This window comes from Pituophis catenifer, unplaced genomic scaffold (genome assembly GCF_029215685.1).
Source record: "Pituophis catenifer annectens isolate HBS135680 unplaced genomic scaffold, rPitCat1.0.hap2 SCAF_6, whole genome shotgun sequence".
Classification (NCBI taxonomy): domain Eukaryota; kingdom Metazoa; phylum Chordata; class Lepidosauria; order Squamata; family Colubridae; genus Pituophis; species Pituophis catenifer.
Window position 1 is genome coordinate 66,227,532 of NW_027256886.1, and position 18,545 is coordinate 66,246,076.

At 36.0% G+C, this 18,545-nt stretch overlaps 1 protein-coding gene across 5 annotated transcripts in view; it reads left to right on the top strand.

Moving 5' to 3' along the window:
• Positions 1-18,545, top strand: part of EXOC6 (exocyst complex component 6) — a 103,303-nt gene that overhangs the window by 75,385 nt on the left and 9,373 nt on the right. The window lies entirely within an intron of this gene.

Genomic DNA, 18,545 nt, shown 5'->3' on the forward strand with positions numbered 1-18,545 from the left:
ATCAAAAGACCTCCATGGATGACTCAGTAGGCAGCAGTGGGGGGATATAGAGAGAGATCAAATTGGAATGTCTTGCCTCAGATAGTCTAGATCCAAATGATGCAGGGCTGTACAAGTTAATAAACAACACATAGTCATTCCTCTAGGAACAAATTGGCAACCAGGATAAGAGTTTTAGTACAAGTGTAATGTTGTCTGTTTGAGTTTGGGCAGGAACCAGTCTGGCTGCTGAGTATTCTACTATAATTCTAAAGTAGACACAAAGGCAGCCTCTTGTGCCTTTACACAAGACATTGCAGAGATCAGAGTTGGAGATTACTAGGAAATGCACCAAATTTCCTTACTGTTCTGTTTCATTATATTTAGATGTAGTTTTTGTACCTGTCAAAAATTACTGGTGATTGTTTACATTTTCCTATTAAAAAACTACTCCAATGAATCAACTGGATGATGACCACTCCAAAGATGTGTGTGTGTATGTGAGAGAGGGAGAGAGGGAGAGAGGGAGTTTAGTTACAGTACTGCATAATTAGAAAGAGTACATTTCAGGTTTTGGTTAGTGATATCTCAAAATGGATTGCATAGAGCACATAAGATTACATAAGTTTCCTGAACTTGTTCTATGTTTAATATTTTGGATAAGCATAATTTCATTATTCCTGCTTAAATTTACTATGTCAGGATTCTGGCAGATATCAACGCCTTGCAACAATAACGTGTTGACTGGGACTGGAGGGAAAGCAGATTTATGTATATGCTCAGTTTAATTGTAATTCACTTGGCATACTGAAGCAAAAGATAATATCTCACCAGACGATTGGGACTAATTTCTACTTATTTAACAAGTGTGAGGTTACAAGTTCAGGTTTAAAATATGGATGTACTAATTTGGAATGGGGGGACCAAGACATTTGAGATTTAGCAGCCCAGAATCTAACAGTGGACTTAGAACTTGAGTAAGAAACTTGGTATCTCACCACTAAAGCATGAAGTAGAGTTGCCAGCAGACTGTTCTCAGTGTTTGGGTCTCTTGTTCACTCAATATAGGATATTGGTCATCAAGTGTCTTTTTGAACTAGATTAAAATTCAGTATTAAACTAGATCAGGGGTGGTATTCACTTACCTTCGCTAACAGTTTGCAAATTTGAGTGTGCGCGCCTCCTCCACGCATGCGCAGAGCCTTCTGCGCATTCACAGAGGGTCAAAAACAGGATGTGATAATGTCCAGGTGGGTGGGCGGAGCCTCCCGCTGCCAGCGCTACTGGATCACGCGATCCGGATAGAGCCAGCTGAATTTCACCACTGAACTAGCTGAATTGGAAGCTATATGTTATCCCTGATGGTAGGTGTGTTGTGTTACTGGGGAAAGTGTTTGCTTACTTCATCTATTCTTCGTTCTTACATTATGATTTCTCCTATCTTCCAGATCCTAGGTTCTGTATTCTCTGAGCTCTGTAACATTTTGTAACTTGGGTCTTTTGAATAACAATAAAAGGAAAGTTATTATCACTGTATTTTGGTATGTTTATAAGTGCTTCATGAAAGATAACACATTTTTGAAGAAATAGAGTAACACACCGTCAAAGATTAAAAAAAGATGGCATTATTTAGGTTTATGCAATTGTAATATTGAGAGCAGAAAAAGAGCTTGAGATTTTCTGGTGATAAAGGAGTATAGAGAAGGAAGCTCTTCTTAATATACTGGTTAATTAATTTCTGCAATTCATTAGTACAAGATGAAAAGTAGGCCTCTCAACAGCAGAAATAGCCATTTATTTTACCTTCGGTTGAAAGTTTATTCTGATCCAGCAAAGTAATGGATGAAAATTTCTGTTCCTGAAATGTTTGTGACCAATTCCATAAATTAATCAAATACCTTTTTAATTTTGTAGCAAATGTTATTAGTTACCATAACAGGGAGATTTTGTTATTCTTACCAAAAATGAGATTAAGGCTTTTCTTGGCAATTCATTTGTTATAGAAAATTCCATCATTTTAGATGAGAACTCTCCAACTAGCAAAAGGTTGTATATTAAGATCATAAATTAAATGATCAATACATAAGGTTGAATTCTAATATATTTACACAGTTGTACATTTTAATGAAATTACTGTTTTAATATATGCTAGCAGACTGCCTTATTTCTATAGGAGGTTATATGGCTATAAGTGCAAAAAAGGTAAATTAACTTTAATGTGATTTTTTTTAAAATTGTATTTTTGATTTTAGAGATCACATGCAGTAGCATAACAGGAAATGTTTTATTACAATATTACCTTTACAAACAGAAATTATATTCAAAAATATTTATTCTAGGATAGGGTTATTCTAGAGCTCTAAAACTGGAGGAATATAAACATCTTTGTTCGTTTGACCTGGGATATAGGTTAATCCTTTCGCATATTAGAAAAATATTGTTTTAAATTTTTTTTCTTTACACGGCTAATCAATCAGTCACTTTACAAACTTTCTTTGCTAGCCTAGGTTTTTTTTCACATATCTCCTGGGCAGTAGACTACAAAATCCATGTGTGTGTAAATATATACAGTATATTATTATCTCAGTCAATTGGCTACATTCTTTTTTTTTCTGCTTTTGAATGCAAAATTTGAGGTAAATTATTCTCTTTTCTGCCTAACTCACAACTCGTGTGGATGATATTTAAGTTATATGAAGGATTTAACACCCTTCCCCTCTTCTCTATTTATGATTCATTTCTCTCCTAATAGGACAGATGACAGTTCTTTTCAAGAATACTTAGAAAAGCAACAGAGCCGTTTCAGAGGGTTCTTATAAGAGGTCAGGCTTCTGTTCTTTAGTTTGAATTTGATACTGTTTCGTGAATTGCAGGATATGAAAGATAAGGAAGTAAGTCCAGTGGTCAGGTTTTACCTGCCCACCCGGACTGTGCCCTGAGGTCAAGCTCCTGATATTTGCTGTTTGGTGCAGAGGAGCTGATGACAGGTAGGGGCTGATACAAAGGGGAAAGCTTGAACCATATCAAAGCTAAAAGGCAAGAGAATTGGGACATTGCAAGAGACTGTAGCTAAAAGATGGATCAGCAGGATTGCCCTCTTTTTAAAAAGTAGCTGACCTGTGAGAAAAAAAACTTTATCGTCCTGCCAATCACATGCTTACTAATGGAAGCCAGTTATCTCAACAACAGTTTAGCCCCTTGGTGTGATTTCTTGACACTTTACAAGATTTGGAGGCGAGGGCAATACAGATTGGTAATTTTCACTACAAATACTATATAGCACATGTATAAAAGTTTGATAGTTAAAGAAATCCATACAGCTGTTTCAGTGATCCTCTTAGAAGTTCCACTACATGGGAAACACACAGAAGAGTATCCTGCCCAGCCTAGCATAGATGTTAATCCACATAGTATTTTGCATCCCTACATAAGGATGGTGGTTTTTTATTTTTTAAGTGGACTTCCATAGTCATTTGGGCAGGATTATGTTTTCTGATTGATTTCAAATTATTCAGTATATTTTAAGGCAAACAAAAGGATAAATCCTAACTTTACCTCTCTTCTGATAAGAACTGCTGTACATTTCTGATAAGAACTACATTTTTCAAGGAAAGGTATAGCTCAGTAAAAATGTTACTCCAGTGTGGGGCTGCTGTGAAAAAAACAAGTATTCTGGTGAGGGTTAATAGACAAGTGACTGAAAATAGATAAATTTGGATAACTTTTTAAAAAAAAGATTAGGCAAATTCAGGAAGAGGAATTCTATAGTGCTATTTAATATAAGAGCTCTCTATTGCTTTCAACTTTGTGACTGTTCATTCAGTACCGTTGGGGAGGGGTTACAAGTCAGAGGGGGCTACTGCATTTATGTAGTGCTTATGGACCTCTCATTAGGATCTGATATGGCATTGAATCATACTGGATGCTAAAGCCCTCGCAGTGAACTCTGGTTAAGAATTGTATGTCCACCCAGCATCAAGAGTTTCTCCTAAAATGAGTAATGCATTAAGTCCAGTACTGACTCTTAACAGCCTTATGGTTCTTCTATTTCAGTCTTAAGTTTAATAAAAACAGGAAAATGTTCAGAAACATGCTCCTGAATTTATTGGCTAAGTATTTACAGGTGTAGTAGAAATCAGATCACTGTATGATTCATCAGGACTTTGCATTTAGCACACCTCTGTGTTGATAGGATGCTTGCTGAGAAATGTTTCCCTGTGATGAACAACAGATAATGTTCAGTTTTGCTTGGCCATTATAAAATTTGGGCTTGAGTTTTTCCTGGCTTGCATTTCAGTGACTTTCCCTTCTAGAAATCTTGGAATATAGTCTATAAGGTTGGTATTTACTTATAGGGGTAGTCTTTACCAATTAACAGAATTTAGATCTGTATCCTTAGAGCCACTATTCTGCTATGTTCAGGTATCCTTATGTCTACCATCTAGAGTTTTTTGTCTTTGTTAATTGTTAAGTCTGGAGTCTTATATGGCAGGTGCCTGTTTGAATTCTAAAGTCCTAGCACATTTTAGCTACTTCATTTTCTTTTACTTTCTATATTTTTTTTTTGTTCCCACCAGTTCTTGCTTGCAGGCAAGTGGTATTTCTTGCAAGTATTCCAATGCACCATTGTTGCTACATTGTTATGTTGTTGTTTGTAGTCAGTCTGTGCAATTTTCCTGCAGTAGTTAAGTTTCTTCAGTTCTTTACATAGAGGGCTGATATTGCTTTCTTAATTATTATTATACCCTGCTTGACTCCCAGTAACTTTCCACTGACTATAATGAGAGTTATAGTTCAGCAACATGTGAAGGTCCTCAGAATCATCACTAGAATATATATTGGAAATCTAACACAAAGGCCATTTTCCTTTTTTCAGTTTTGCTCTTATTTGTGGAATTAATATGGACTAAGATATTCTACTAAAAGAAAAATTTACAGTGTGTGTTTACTTTCTTCTACGGACCAAATAACTAATAAATATTACTATCCCTGTAATAAATATAAAATAATGTACAGGTAGTTCTCGACTTATGACCACAATTGACCAAAATTTATATTGTTAAGCAAGACATTTGTTAAGTGAGCTTTGCCCCATTTTACTACCTTTTTTGCCAAAGTTGTTTAAGTGAATCAGTGCAGTTGTTAAGTTACTAACATGGTTCTTAAATGAATCTGGCTTCCCCATTGACTTTGCTTGTCAGAAGGTCGCAAAAGGTGATCACATGACCCCAGGACACTGATAAATATGACTCAGTTGCCAAGCGTCTGAATTTTGATCACATGACCAGGGAGATGCTGCAATGGTCATAAGTGGGAAAAATGGATCATAAGTCACTTTTTCCAGTGCCGTTATAACTTTGTCACTAAATGAACTCGAAGACTACCTCTAATGAAAAACACCTGGCAACTGGCAGCAATTTGAAACAAAAGTCAGAATGGTATAAGCGAGAAAGCAGCAATGTTAAAGTGGGGTTTTAAAAAAAGAAAGAAAGAATTACGGTACTCAAAATTATGGGTACATTTGGACTAGTCTAGCAGTTTTCTGATTCTCCCACATGCCAGGATTGTGGCAGAGGCCTTTGGATCTTGCTGCCTATGTAGCTCTCATGGTGACCCCTTATGGGGCATTCTGAGATCAGGGTTTTCTGACCTCAGAAAAAACCAGCTGTGCAAGATGGCGGAGGGGAGCTGGTTTTCAGTTTTCCTTCTAGTGGAGGTCAGCTGTCTGTTTCTAAGGAATCTTTATCCCCCTTGAGATAGCATTCCAGGGGTCATAGAACTGCAACTTCTATTTCATTTTGACTAATATGGAGATTTCTAAAACAGGTAAAAACGCTTGTCCAAACTAAGCGTATTAAGGCATGCAAATAAACAGATTCTATGCCATGCATGACTTTGTAAGTGTTGCAAATTGAATTGAATTACGTTGCAGAGAAAAATAAATGCATTCTGGTAACGTTTTTGACATGACATGGTACTGCTTATCCTACTACTTACGTAGTTAAAATTAGCACATTTGGTTTCTTTTAAAGAACCACAGTAATGAATGTTCAACATTTATTTGTGGTTCTGTATTGGCAAATGAGGGCTTTAGGTTATGGCAGCTGAACTGTCTGCATCTTAATGCTCTTTCGCTCCATGTTTTTTCTCCTTTTCTCCAAGTTACCTATTTCTGTCTTTGTAGCATGTGATATTAAGAAAGATAGATAGATAGATAGATAGATAGATAGATAGATAGATAGATAGATATAGATGATATAGATATAGATATAGATATAGATATATAGAATATATATATATTCTTAAGGGTTTGGTGTTACTACTGCTGATGAGGAAGGACAAACTATACATACAGCCATGAAATATAACCTTTGATTATATTAATAATATTACTATATTAAATTATATTTTGGGTTTTATGGTGTCCTGTGGCTTTTACTCCTAGGCACATTTCTTCCTTTAAGTTGCCTGTAGTGACTGATTTGCAGTACCAGTGTCCTATAAAATGATATTATTTGTCTTTGAACATAACTGTATTGCTAACAAGTAAATATTTTGTATTTTGAAAAACAAAAATGCATTGTTCCTAAGGACAAAAATAGTCTAATTACAGTACAATTTCATTTTGGAAAAATTACGTTGTTATTAATTGATATGTATGTAAACTTTATGCATCATACAAATGAAGGAATGAAATACATTCTGCATGATATCATAACATTGACATTTCAAAGAAGCTTTAAACCTAAAGAAATTAAGGGCTGCAATCATGTATGTATTTACATGAGGCAAAGTGCCACTGAATTCAGTAGGATTCTCCTAAACGAGACTTACTTCTGAGTAAGAATTGTATAGGGGAGAGCTTTTTAAATACTCATTTCAAGCCCAGCTTTGTTAAAATGACAAGTGTATTGTCTAATTTAACAAGAAACAGAAAGAAATCAGAAAATTTTAACAGCAAAGGAAAATATAAATATATTTCTAATTCCCCTCACTTTTACCTCGGACCTTGTGTTTTTTTTTTGTCTTAAAGGACTTTGTGTATAAACTAGCTACCACAGTTACTCAGAAATAATTTAGCCAGAATTATATCCTTTGGAAACTTGAGTGTATGTGAATGAGCTTCTTTTCAAGTTGTAAACTCAAAAAAAAAATGTGCTCCTTTTGTTACTGGTCCATTTTAACCTATAATGATGTGAAGGGAAGCATTACAATGTAGCATTTCTTTGTTCCTCTACTTAAAACAGCTATAGCATATTAAGTAGGACTCTTTTTTTACTTAATCTTACCCACCTTGTTTCATTCTAGGGGGACTTTCTTCAAAAATATCATTTAAATCTTTGTTTCTAAAATAGGATTAGAAAGTGTTGTACCCTTCAAATATTCTGGTTAATTCATCAGAGCACAATTTGACAATCTTCTTTTTTAATGCAAAGAGCCTTTAGTTAATTTTGAATCCCTAAAGAATTAATAACATATTTGGGTTTATTCCATGAACGTAACAAGACCAGACATTTCTCATAATGTTCCTAAAGGTTTAGATAGACTTAAAGAAAGCGTTTTGCCCTTTGGGATAATTTAAGTTGCAAAGGATTAGTATGAACCCAAATAACTTTTGACTTTTTTCAGAACAAAACAATTCCCTGTGGTGCAGCTGTCATAACCCCAAAGTTTATGTGTTTAGATACACTTACAAATGTGTGAGAGATTATATCTTTTCTGAGAGTTGTCTGTTTGAAATATATGTTATGGTATCTTAAAAGAGAATGCTGTTTTCCTCTTGTGCTTAATTACAGTAGCTAGGTAAGTTTTTGATTCTCAGCTTTTTAGAACCACTTATTAAAAATAATATTCATGTTAATATCATTGCCCTGTTTCTCTGAATATTGGCTGATGTTCTCAGCAGTGTTTGTTCAGTTTAAGACTCCGCTGAATTTTCACAATGGAGCTGATGAAAGTTTTCTTTGAAAATGTATCTTGAAAGCAAAACTACCATAATTCCCCTTCACGGAAGTTAATAATAAATGTTTTGGTTATGTTTTGTGTATAAGCACAATTTTTCAAAATTATATATGCCTTTAGTTTTAGTATTCAGAAAGATATTTCTATATTTATAAATAGGATTAGACCAAAAAAAACGTGTCTATGAATATCATATCCCATAGTTACATTGTCTTAGCTTAATAGGCTGATAATGAAATTCTGGGATTTCCCATTAATCTTTAGTGTGTATTTTTTTAATTTACTTCAAATGTATGACTGTGATTAGTTGAATTGTATCCTAGCTCCTTCTCTCTTTCTCTTTCTCTCTCCCTTCCCCCCCTCTCTCTAAAATATGTTTACTGTAATAAGATATGCATCCTGATAAGTAAAATACTATATAATATACTGACAAGGATATTATAGGACACCTGTCTTTATTGTAGCAGCTATGCAAGTTTGCTACAAGACCAAATAATTGTATATTTGTAACATTTCATTCTACTGAATTATGGACATCCTACAATACACTTTCCATCTTTTGCATGATGATAGAACATAGATATCATTTTGATGTGCCTTTTAATATGTATTTGTACTTTCCAAAGATTGAAATCCATCAAGAGTAGTAACTTCTGAAGACAAAGAACCAATGCTGAGGAAAAAATCCCTCCCCCCAACATGTATATAAAGAAACCCTAAACTTACATACATACATATGTACATACATACATGCATACATATATATATGTTCAAAAGTATAGTTGTTCAATGTGTATAGGATACATTGATGTGAATACCAAATGACAGTTGTTTACTTAACTTGTTTTCCATAAGTTACATACATAAGTTAGATTCTTTTAGGGTGTATAGTTTTTGAGTCAGAACTAATCTTATATTTGTTAATTTATCAAATTCTGAGGTAAACAATCCTGACAATAATTATCTTTGATGTGATTGTCTGAATCAAAGATGGATGCTATCATAATCATGGGTTAAAATTTATCATTTTTATCGAAATGACAAGGAATCTGCTGAACATAGTTCATAATGTGCTATTTAGGGAGGCTCTTTTGGCAGGAAACTGTTGAGGAAAAGATACTTACCTTTTAAAAATTAAAATCACAATCCATTATATCTGAATTTCAAAGATGAATACTGCAGTTCTCAACTTTCATACTCTCGTAGAATAACTTTTCAATGGCTGATTTAAACCAAAATAAATTCAGCAAAATTGTAAAATATTTTTGTAGTATGCAGCATACATTACATTCTGTGCAAGTGATAAAGAATTTTCCCTAAATACAAAGATTTTTTTTTTAAAAAAAACTACCTTAATTTTTTAAAATGTTATATACATAGAACCATATTTCTTGAGGATTAGAATTTTTTTTAAAAAAAAGATTGCATCATTGGGTTTGAATATTTTAAAGTAAATAATTAAAAATGCACTCTAAACTTTGGTAGCCTAAACTTTTTGATACAAGTATTCCTGCCATTAAACTTAGAGTAAGCTAAATTGATGGGTTCTTTCAGGAGTCTAGGCTGTGCCTAGAGTTTTGTACTTCTTTAAAAAGTTCTCATTTGCAGTCTCCAATGAATTTAAACTTTCTAGATTTGTACCTGCTTAAAAGGAGTTTGTGACCTCTTGACCCTTTTGTTATCGCTAATTCAGAAACGCCTTTATTCTGGAAAGCTTAGGTATTAAAAAGAGAGAGAGGGAGGGAGAGAGAAAGGGAAGAAGGAAAGAAGGGGGAAAAGCGTTAATGGCATAAGACTTCTTTCTGATCACCCTCCGCTAGATGTTTATGCAAAATGTCAATAGGAGCAATTGGCCTAACAGTGTGACAACTTATTTTGCTTGGAAATGGGCTAATCTCCTGTTTGGGTTATCTGGAGGTCAGGTGGGGATTTCTTTTAATGCTGGCTAAACTTTTTCAGCCTTTGTTGGGTTGAGGCTAAAATCTTCTCAGCCCTCATGAATCCCAGTTATCTATCAAAGAAAACAGTGGGCTTTATCCCAAAATAGGTATTCTTGAAAATAAAACCCCCCTTTTTTTTCTTTCATTGGGACTTTTTCTCCAATCAATCTGCTTTGGGTGGCAATAGTGCTTGCTTCTTAACACATGGGCTCAAGATCACGGGTGGCATTCTGTTTTTCTGATTGCGCACAGATTGCAATCCTATAGAGGGGGAGAAGGTAGATAATACAAATAGGTGCATGTAGGATTGTACCCTGCAACATCCTTAATCTTAAATGTGAAAAAGTGACTTGTCAGCCCCACAAGGTACACCAGACCAGAAAATAAAGTCCATTAGAAGACTAGAACTATGCTTCATTGAGATAAATTACAATAACAGAATTCTGCAAACTTTATCTCTCCTCCTTGTTAAATGATAGGGCATCTTGGCATCTTGAGGACCTGTGGACTTCAATTCTCAGAATCCCCCGGCCACCTGTGGAGAATCGGAGGATCCTCTCTGTCACTTCCAAATACTGGACTATCTTACTTCCCCAGATTTGAAGGGTGCTTTGGCTCTCATTGCTTATGCAAAAGTTCTTGCATACTTTATCAAGGTTATCCCCTTTATTCTCTGCCTTGGAAAGCAAGAAACACATTTTCTGTCCACCAGCAACGGGTTCCTTTCATGCCTTGCTTTGACAGCAGAAGTGGGGCTTGTGTTCTTTAATGTTGATAAGCGTTCATTAAAGGCCAACTTCGGGCCCTTACAGAAGTTCACGTAGAAGCTCCCATACAAATGGCCGCCATTTGCTGGAGCTGGTCACCATTGCACTATCACAGCAGGCTGGAACTCAATAAATGTTCAGGCAGGCATGGCTGGCCATGAAATAGGCCTTGTCAGGTTGCATGCTGTGAACTCCCCGCCTCAGCAGTGAATCAGCTTCTGTGTGTTTTTATAATAGCCTCCCACCCCCACCCCCAGCTAATTATGCCCCAAGGCTCTGGAAGGCAGCCTTACCTGTTGAAAAGGACTACGCAGCAAGTGTTCTGACATGTTTCTCAGGCAAATTGTTTTTGATACAAAGGTACTTTACCCGTAGAGCAGTCCAGAAGTATTTGGGTTGATCACTGGTTAAGAAAAAAATAATATAAAATAATATGCTAACTAATATGCAACCCTAAAAAGAGAACACAGCCTCTCTTTTCATGGCCTTCAATTCACAGCATTTTAAACACAAACTAACACCAGTATCCACAGGATCCATTTGAATTCCCTTGTTTCAGTTCTATGCAGCTGATAAGAATTAATTTGCCAATACTTTGAATGTGGTAAATTTTTCTTAACATTTTTAGTTAGTTTGAATATGAACATCTATATAAGCTGGTGATTTATAGCTTTCTGCCTTGACTTCTCTTTTCTAAACCACCATTTCATCCCATCCCCCCCCCAAAAGCTGAGTTCTAAGGAGGGTATATCATTCCTGAGGCAGGCAGATACAAGAATTTGTGAGGCCATCAAAATGCTATTCTAGTGAATAGCCACATAGGTTTCTGCTGTTACTGGAACTTGGCTGTGCTTGAAAAATTATATTTAATAAGAACCCACTGGCTTTATGTATGGTTATATATAGCTGTAAAGGACACCAAAAAAGGTCCTCCTTTGACTTCAGTGATCAGCACTATGGCACCTGCATGTTAAAATGTGATTATTTATTTTAATTATTATAATTTTAAAAAATATTTGATTAGTTAGTTCAAACCTCATGGACAATGATTGTTCAGAATCATCTAAATCTGATTTTAGTTTTACATCTACAAATTTGGAAACAGAAACTAAAAGAATGCAAGGCAGGAAGAAAAATCCGAAAACACAAAGTAAGCAACAAATGTCCTTTTTATCTTGCAGCCAAATTGCTGAGTGGTGCATTTGAAGATGTGAATTGGGTTCAAATAGCAGGGGCACATAACTTGGGGTCAGCTACAGGAATTCCTCACACAAATGTCTTCTCTCGCATATTCTTTTGTTCTTTTGAGACTGTTCTGACTGCTGGGTTCAGTCTTGGCTCCTTGAGGCTTTAAATAGCAGAGAGTTAACTCATTACTGGGCAGGAAAAAAAAAATGAGTTCCCAAGTTTTCATATTAAGAATGAGCAAGTTTTAAATATATATATAATTTAATCTTCATTAAACATTTCAGTTGCTAAACTTATCTCTAAGCTTTGCATAAACAATACAAGAGGCTTTCCATGTTGTCTCTAGGCCACCCAGCAGCTGAATTTGATTTACCTTTTTCCTTCTAAAAGATAGATAGATAGAATATCCATGGTATTATTTTCAACCTAAGTGATCCTATAATATAATCACATATTATTTATTGTCTTTGTATTTGCAGCATCAAATTATTTAAGTGTATAATCATTTTACCAGGAAATTTGTAACCACGTGTTTCTCAGTGTTGGTGCATTCTGCAGTAGAAACAGTAGCTGTTGATATGCAAATATAATGGGCACCCAAACCAGAAACTTAATAAAAACCAAAAAATCAAACCAAAAAAAAAAAAAAGTATACAAAAATGTTCTACCATATTAAACATTAAATAGCCAACTATAATCAATAACTGAAAGAGTAAATATTTATTTTGAGCAATTTTTTTTCCAGTTGGAGTCCTACACTTAGATTGTCACAGACATCTCTGCCAAAAATGAAGTAACTTCTTAAAATGTTTATATATCATGGTGTATACAATCTTTGCCAGCTGTAGAGCTTTAGGATTTGGTAGAAATCTTGTCACACGGCAAAGGTCATTAAATAATATCTGGCAGCATGAAAAATATTTTAATGGAACATAGTGAATATGTGTAGCCAGGAAAGCCTGCCAATTTCTATAATCTCATCATACTTCATTGATGAAGTGCAACTTTCCATCAACCCCAAATCCAACATGGGGAATTTCCCTTTTCATTTTCAGTGGGATTTTAACAAGAGAAGGATTAAATATTTAAAACTAAATGCTCAAGGGAAAAATTGAACCAGTTGAATGAAAACAATTGCAGTAACTAGGGATAAGGTTTTATGCAGAATGGAAAAAATCTCAAAAGATAGTACTTAAACATAATATGTATGCATTAATTCAACCAGTTAAATTATTTGTCTCCAGTGTGCACTATTTGAGTAATAACCCAAATACTTTTGAGGCATCAGAGTCAAAGGCTCTAAAGACCTGTTTATAAATGGGGAATTTTCTTTTCCTATGTTTCTTAGAGATAAGTTGGAATACAAAATGGATTTATTTGATTAAGGTTCAGACATATATGTTACTATTTCTAGTAAGTCTTAATAGATTTTTACTGACTAGGACTGATGAGTTTTGATAACTTGATCTCACACTATCAATTGGGCTTGGAAACTAAGCAGGGTGAGGTCTGTTTGGTTCTTGGATGAGAAACACAAAAGAATACTAGGAGTACAGGTTAGATGTAAAGTAAAAAAAAAAAAAAATTCCAGGAGAAGGCAATAGCAATAGCACTTAGACTTATATACATCGCTTTACAGCCCTTTCTAAGCAGTTTACAGAGTAAGCATATTGCCCCCAACAAGCTGGGTCCTTATTTTACCAACCTCGGAAGGATGAAAAGTTGAGTCAACCTTGAGCAGGTCTGGATCAAACTGATGGCAGTTGGCAGAATTAGCCTGCAATACTGTATTCTAACCACTGCGCCACCATGGCTCTTAAACCATTTCTATACTTTGATGAAAAAAATTACATGGATAGGTCCCCAAAGTCACCAGAACGAACTTAACCTGGAGTTAAGGTTTCCTTAAAGGGGACTTTGTGTATAATTTTTTTTCTTCCATTCAATTGTGTTTGATTCTCAGAGACTGCCTGGACAAGTTCCTGCAGTTTTCTTATCAACATTCCCCCCCCCCCCCCCGAAATAGTTTGCCATTGTCTCCTTCTTGGGGATGAGAGAAAATGACTGGCTCAAGATCATCAGCTGGCTTAGTACCCAATATGAGACTAGACCTCCCAGTTTCTAGCCTGATGCCTTAAACACTACACCAAACTGGTGTATAGAATAAAATATTACTTTTCTCCAAATATTTTTTCCTCTTTCTCTAATTGCCTGACAGTCTGAGAAGTCATGGATGGTGGCTGAAATTATTTGCAAAAACTATGTATCTATTTTCTATCCATAGAAGGAAGAAGTTAGAAGAGAACATTAAAGTCATGATCATCTATTCAGTACAGGGTCCAGTTACAATAGCTGTGTCCAGCAGCAAGAAAGAATGACTAATTTCTCCTTTTCCTTATTTTCAAATATAATTTAATCAAGCGGAATGCTTGCATACCTTTCATTATACAGATCTTATTTTAAAACAGGCTTATTCCACCTATGAATAATTTAAGGAGCTTAACTACATTGTTGAAATGAAATGGATTCAGAATAATTCCTGTTTTGATTCCACTGATAGCGACGTGTCGTGTTAGTTCCATTTATTTCAACAAAAGTTTGCTTTGATACAAGTAATGTACTTATCAGCATCAACAGAGCGGTGTACTACTGACTTCTGCTAGATTCTACGCAGTATAGTTAGGGTGTGTGTGTCTGCGCACAGGATTGTTTGTGTGTGCATGCATGCAGGATTGTTTATATTGTACACTGTTGTAGGACAGCCATTTTTCCAACTACCAAGTGATTGCTGAATTGCAAAATTACACACTCTTAGTAATCATAGTTTCCCTGTCTCAACTAGCAATGCCACTTGCTAAGCTTGCATTGCATTCCCATTGTGGGAACAGTTAGCCTGAAACTTTAAATTTTGCATCACTATAAACAGTTGTAAGCTGGTGTGTATATTTTTGGCAAAAGTAACTGTCATATGATTGAACTTGCCTTCAAATTCTTTTCCTGTTCCACCTTTATATTTAATTACAGGATTTCAGCCTCCTAGGATTATATCCTCTTCTGCTTCATTGGAAATAAACATGTGTACGGTTTTATTTCTGCTGAGATATGAGTCATTATGGTTGCCTTAAGCCAAAGCACTGCAAGATGAAGGCCTGATCATCAAAGGCTATGGACCATTTTATCCCATGCCGGTCCACTTTATATAGATATTTTTTTGCTTCCCATTTTAAGGTTAAGAAAGAATGACCGTCTTAAGTTATTCAGCTGTCTTCTGTGCTAAGGGTGGACTAGAATCTGAGTCTTTCTGGTCCAGTGCCTTAATCATTGAACTAGTCTGGCTTTCATTCACACACACAGAGAGAGAGAGAGAGAGAGAGAGAATCATATACAGATTTATCACTTTCCAGAAAATTAGCATACACATACTGTGTGTATACATATACCGACACACATTTACAAGAGAGACTTCTATATTTATATTGATTTCTTTAGCACTCTGCTCTATTGACAATTCCCTGCATTTCAGGGGATTATTAAACCATCAGTCATAAGCTAAAAGCCTTGTAGGTTTCAAGCATTTTGCCTAATGGTATAATATCTGAAAGTAAATATATTCCTACATTTGTAATTATTTCAAATTCTCAGGTACTAATCCTTTTGCAATCTTATATTTATGTGACATCCATCCAGAATATTTGTCAGCAGAGCTTGCCATTTACAGTAAATGCAGCAAATCTGTTCCCTGTTGAGCAATAACTTATAAAAATAGTTTGTACGGTAAACTTCAGCCCAGACCAGACGTGAGAAGAATGAAAAAGTGTCTAATTTGTTTTCTCAATGAGGGCTAACTTTGGGCAGGGAACCATGTCTCTGCCCAACCCACTTCAGAAAGGTTTTTGGAATATAAAATCGGAAGTGGAAGTGTTATGTATACTGGCTTGGTCCTAGAGCAGGGCTGTCAAACTCACGGCCCATGGGCTGGATGCGTCATGCGCTGGCCACGCCCAGTTTAGTGAAGGGGAAAAAAATTGTGATACATCACGTGATGATGCTGTGACGATGCAAGTTTGACACCCCTGTCCTAGAAAGAGGGGTGGGGAGGACGAGGAGAAGGAGGATTTTTATCTTTACAACCCACTGCAAACAGAAATTATGAAAATGTAAAATAGTTGTGTTAATGTTAAATAAGTAAAACCAAAGTACAGTGAATTTATAGAGAATAGATGTGTGCTCCTCTGCAGTGTCCTTATGTAGACTAAACAAATGGGAAAATGTTTCATACTGAGCTGTAGAAAATTCATTTGATGCTCCTTGAAACATCTGTCAACAGTGATACTGTTTGCCAGCCTTCCCTGATAGCGAATCACTCTGACATCAAGGGAACATCTGCAAAGTGCCAAATTATGTTACCAATGACTAAGATAGTTCCAAAGAATCATTATAGCAAGTGACTTTTGCCCATCTGTAAGTCTATTGCTACATCACGTAACTGCAACGGTGAGTAAAAAAGGAAGTGGCATTGCCCAGAGGCCCAAATGTACACCACTATAGTTCACTGCTATTCCTGCTCCATCTTCCTCAGATGGTTGTCCTAACATAACCCCCCTGCCCTCCGGTGGGGAAGGGAACAAATAATTGGATGGCTTACTTAATGTGCTTGTAGGAGTTGGTTCTGTGCTGCATTTAAAGTTGGTTTCTATGGTGTTCTTTAAAATAAATATTTGGGAGTTAATTGTAGTGTAACTAGCTACCATATTTCCCTGAAAATAAGTCTACGTCTTATATTTTTTTGAACCCTGATGTCTTATTTTTTTGAACCAGGCGATGTCTTATTTTGGGGGAAACAGGGTAATTGTAGAATTATTAGAGGGAACGCGATTGGGATAAAATATTTTGTCGACTCTGCACTGCTCTGGAGCTGATGATGTTCTCTGGTGATACTAACAGCATTTCCCTTTCTTTTGGGTGTCAGAGAGAGGGCACAGTGGCTGACGCTTCACTGGTTGTCTTGCTTCTCTCTGTGTTACAGACCTTGTGCATTCTGTCATTCTGCATAAATGAAAAGGGGAACATTGGCTGCTAAAGTTGGCATCTTGATCCCCCCCCCTTTCTTCCTTTTCAAAAGCAGTGTCCCCTCTCTTGCTTCAAGACTGACTCTGCAGCTGTGTGTGAGACGCAGGACTTCCAACGGCAGAGGGCATAACTTGGATGGATGCCTTTCCTAGTGCCTTGTTCTTTCCATTACCAGCACAAACAACATCCATTCTGCAAAATAAGCAAGTGCCAATTTGTGTATGAAATATATGAAGCCATGAGAGACATCTGCAATTTGTGTGTGTGTGTGTGGTTGCAGTGAGGAAGATATGAATTTGTACTCTCTATCTGTTACAGATAGAGATTAGCAGATCTCTATCTGTAGATTAAGCAATCTTAAACTAGCGAGTAAGATACCTTGAATATAGTCGGACTAATTTCGTGAATTGTGAAGCACACACATACACAGACAGTTCAAGATAAATTTGCTTTCATTTCAGTACCATAATGACTCTCCAAGTCTCTTCAAGAGGTAGGCCCTTCTCTTGACTACCTTTTGAATTTTCTCTTGATTACTGGGAATGTAAGGGTTCTTCTGTTAGAGTTTGCAGCAATCCAACCAGCACACAAGTAAACAATTCAGCAGGATTCGTTTATATAAGAAACTTCTTTATATACAATACCATACAGCAGAAGCCAGAACCAGAACTCAGAATCCAGAAGTACAGAATCAATAATCACAGAAGCTATAGAGTCACAGAAGCACTATTATATATGCAGATCAGTGAACCTAAGCCACACCCACAGTCCGAACCATCTGGGTCACCAAACAGTCCCCATTGGCTGACTTGTTACCATGTCTATTCCAATTCGTGAACCCTTATATACTGACACTCCTCCCTTCATGACTGGAATAGACATAATACCGAATAACTTAATATTCTTCTCATGGTGCACTCTACCCAATGGCTTGGTCATTGTATCTGCCAGATTGTCCTCTGAAGAACAGTGAAGCAAGCTAATTAATTTACATTTGATGGCTTCTCTTACATTACAGTATTTGATATCCACATGCTTACTTCTATTCTTTACTCTGTCACCTGTAGCCATTTTAATGCAAGCAGCATTATTCTCAAACACTGTTACAGCTTCAGTTACTTTACGTTTAAATCCTTTAACAGCTTTAACCAATTTACCTCTGAGCAAAGCTCAGATAGAGCAATAAATTCTGCCTCTGCGATAGAAATGGCTACATTTGTTTGTTTTCTGGACTTCCAACCAATTAAAGTCCCCCTTTTTATACCCATCCAATGCAATTGCATTGGTGCAGCAGTAAAGCGATTTAAGATGCTTACTGCATAAGCTATGTCTGGTCTGGACCACTGTGACAGATATAACAGGCTGCCTATTGCAGACTGATATATCTCTTGATCACAGGCTTCACTTTTGTCCTCAAATTGTTGTGAAAATCTGTGCTCATAGGTGTTGGAGCAGTGTTATAAACCTTCATGTTGTATCTCTCCAACAGCTGTTCTATTTTCTTTCTTTGACTGAGAACATAACCACCTTTCTCAGTTTTTTGTATCTCTAAACCGAGATAGTTTTCCATGTCTCCCAAATCTTTTAATTCATTTTTTTCTCTAATTGATTAGCAAATTCTTTTACCTGTGACAAATCC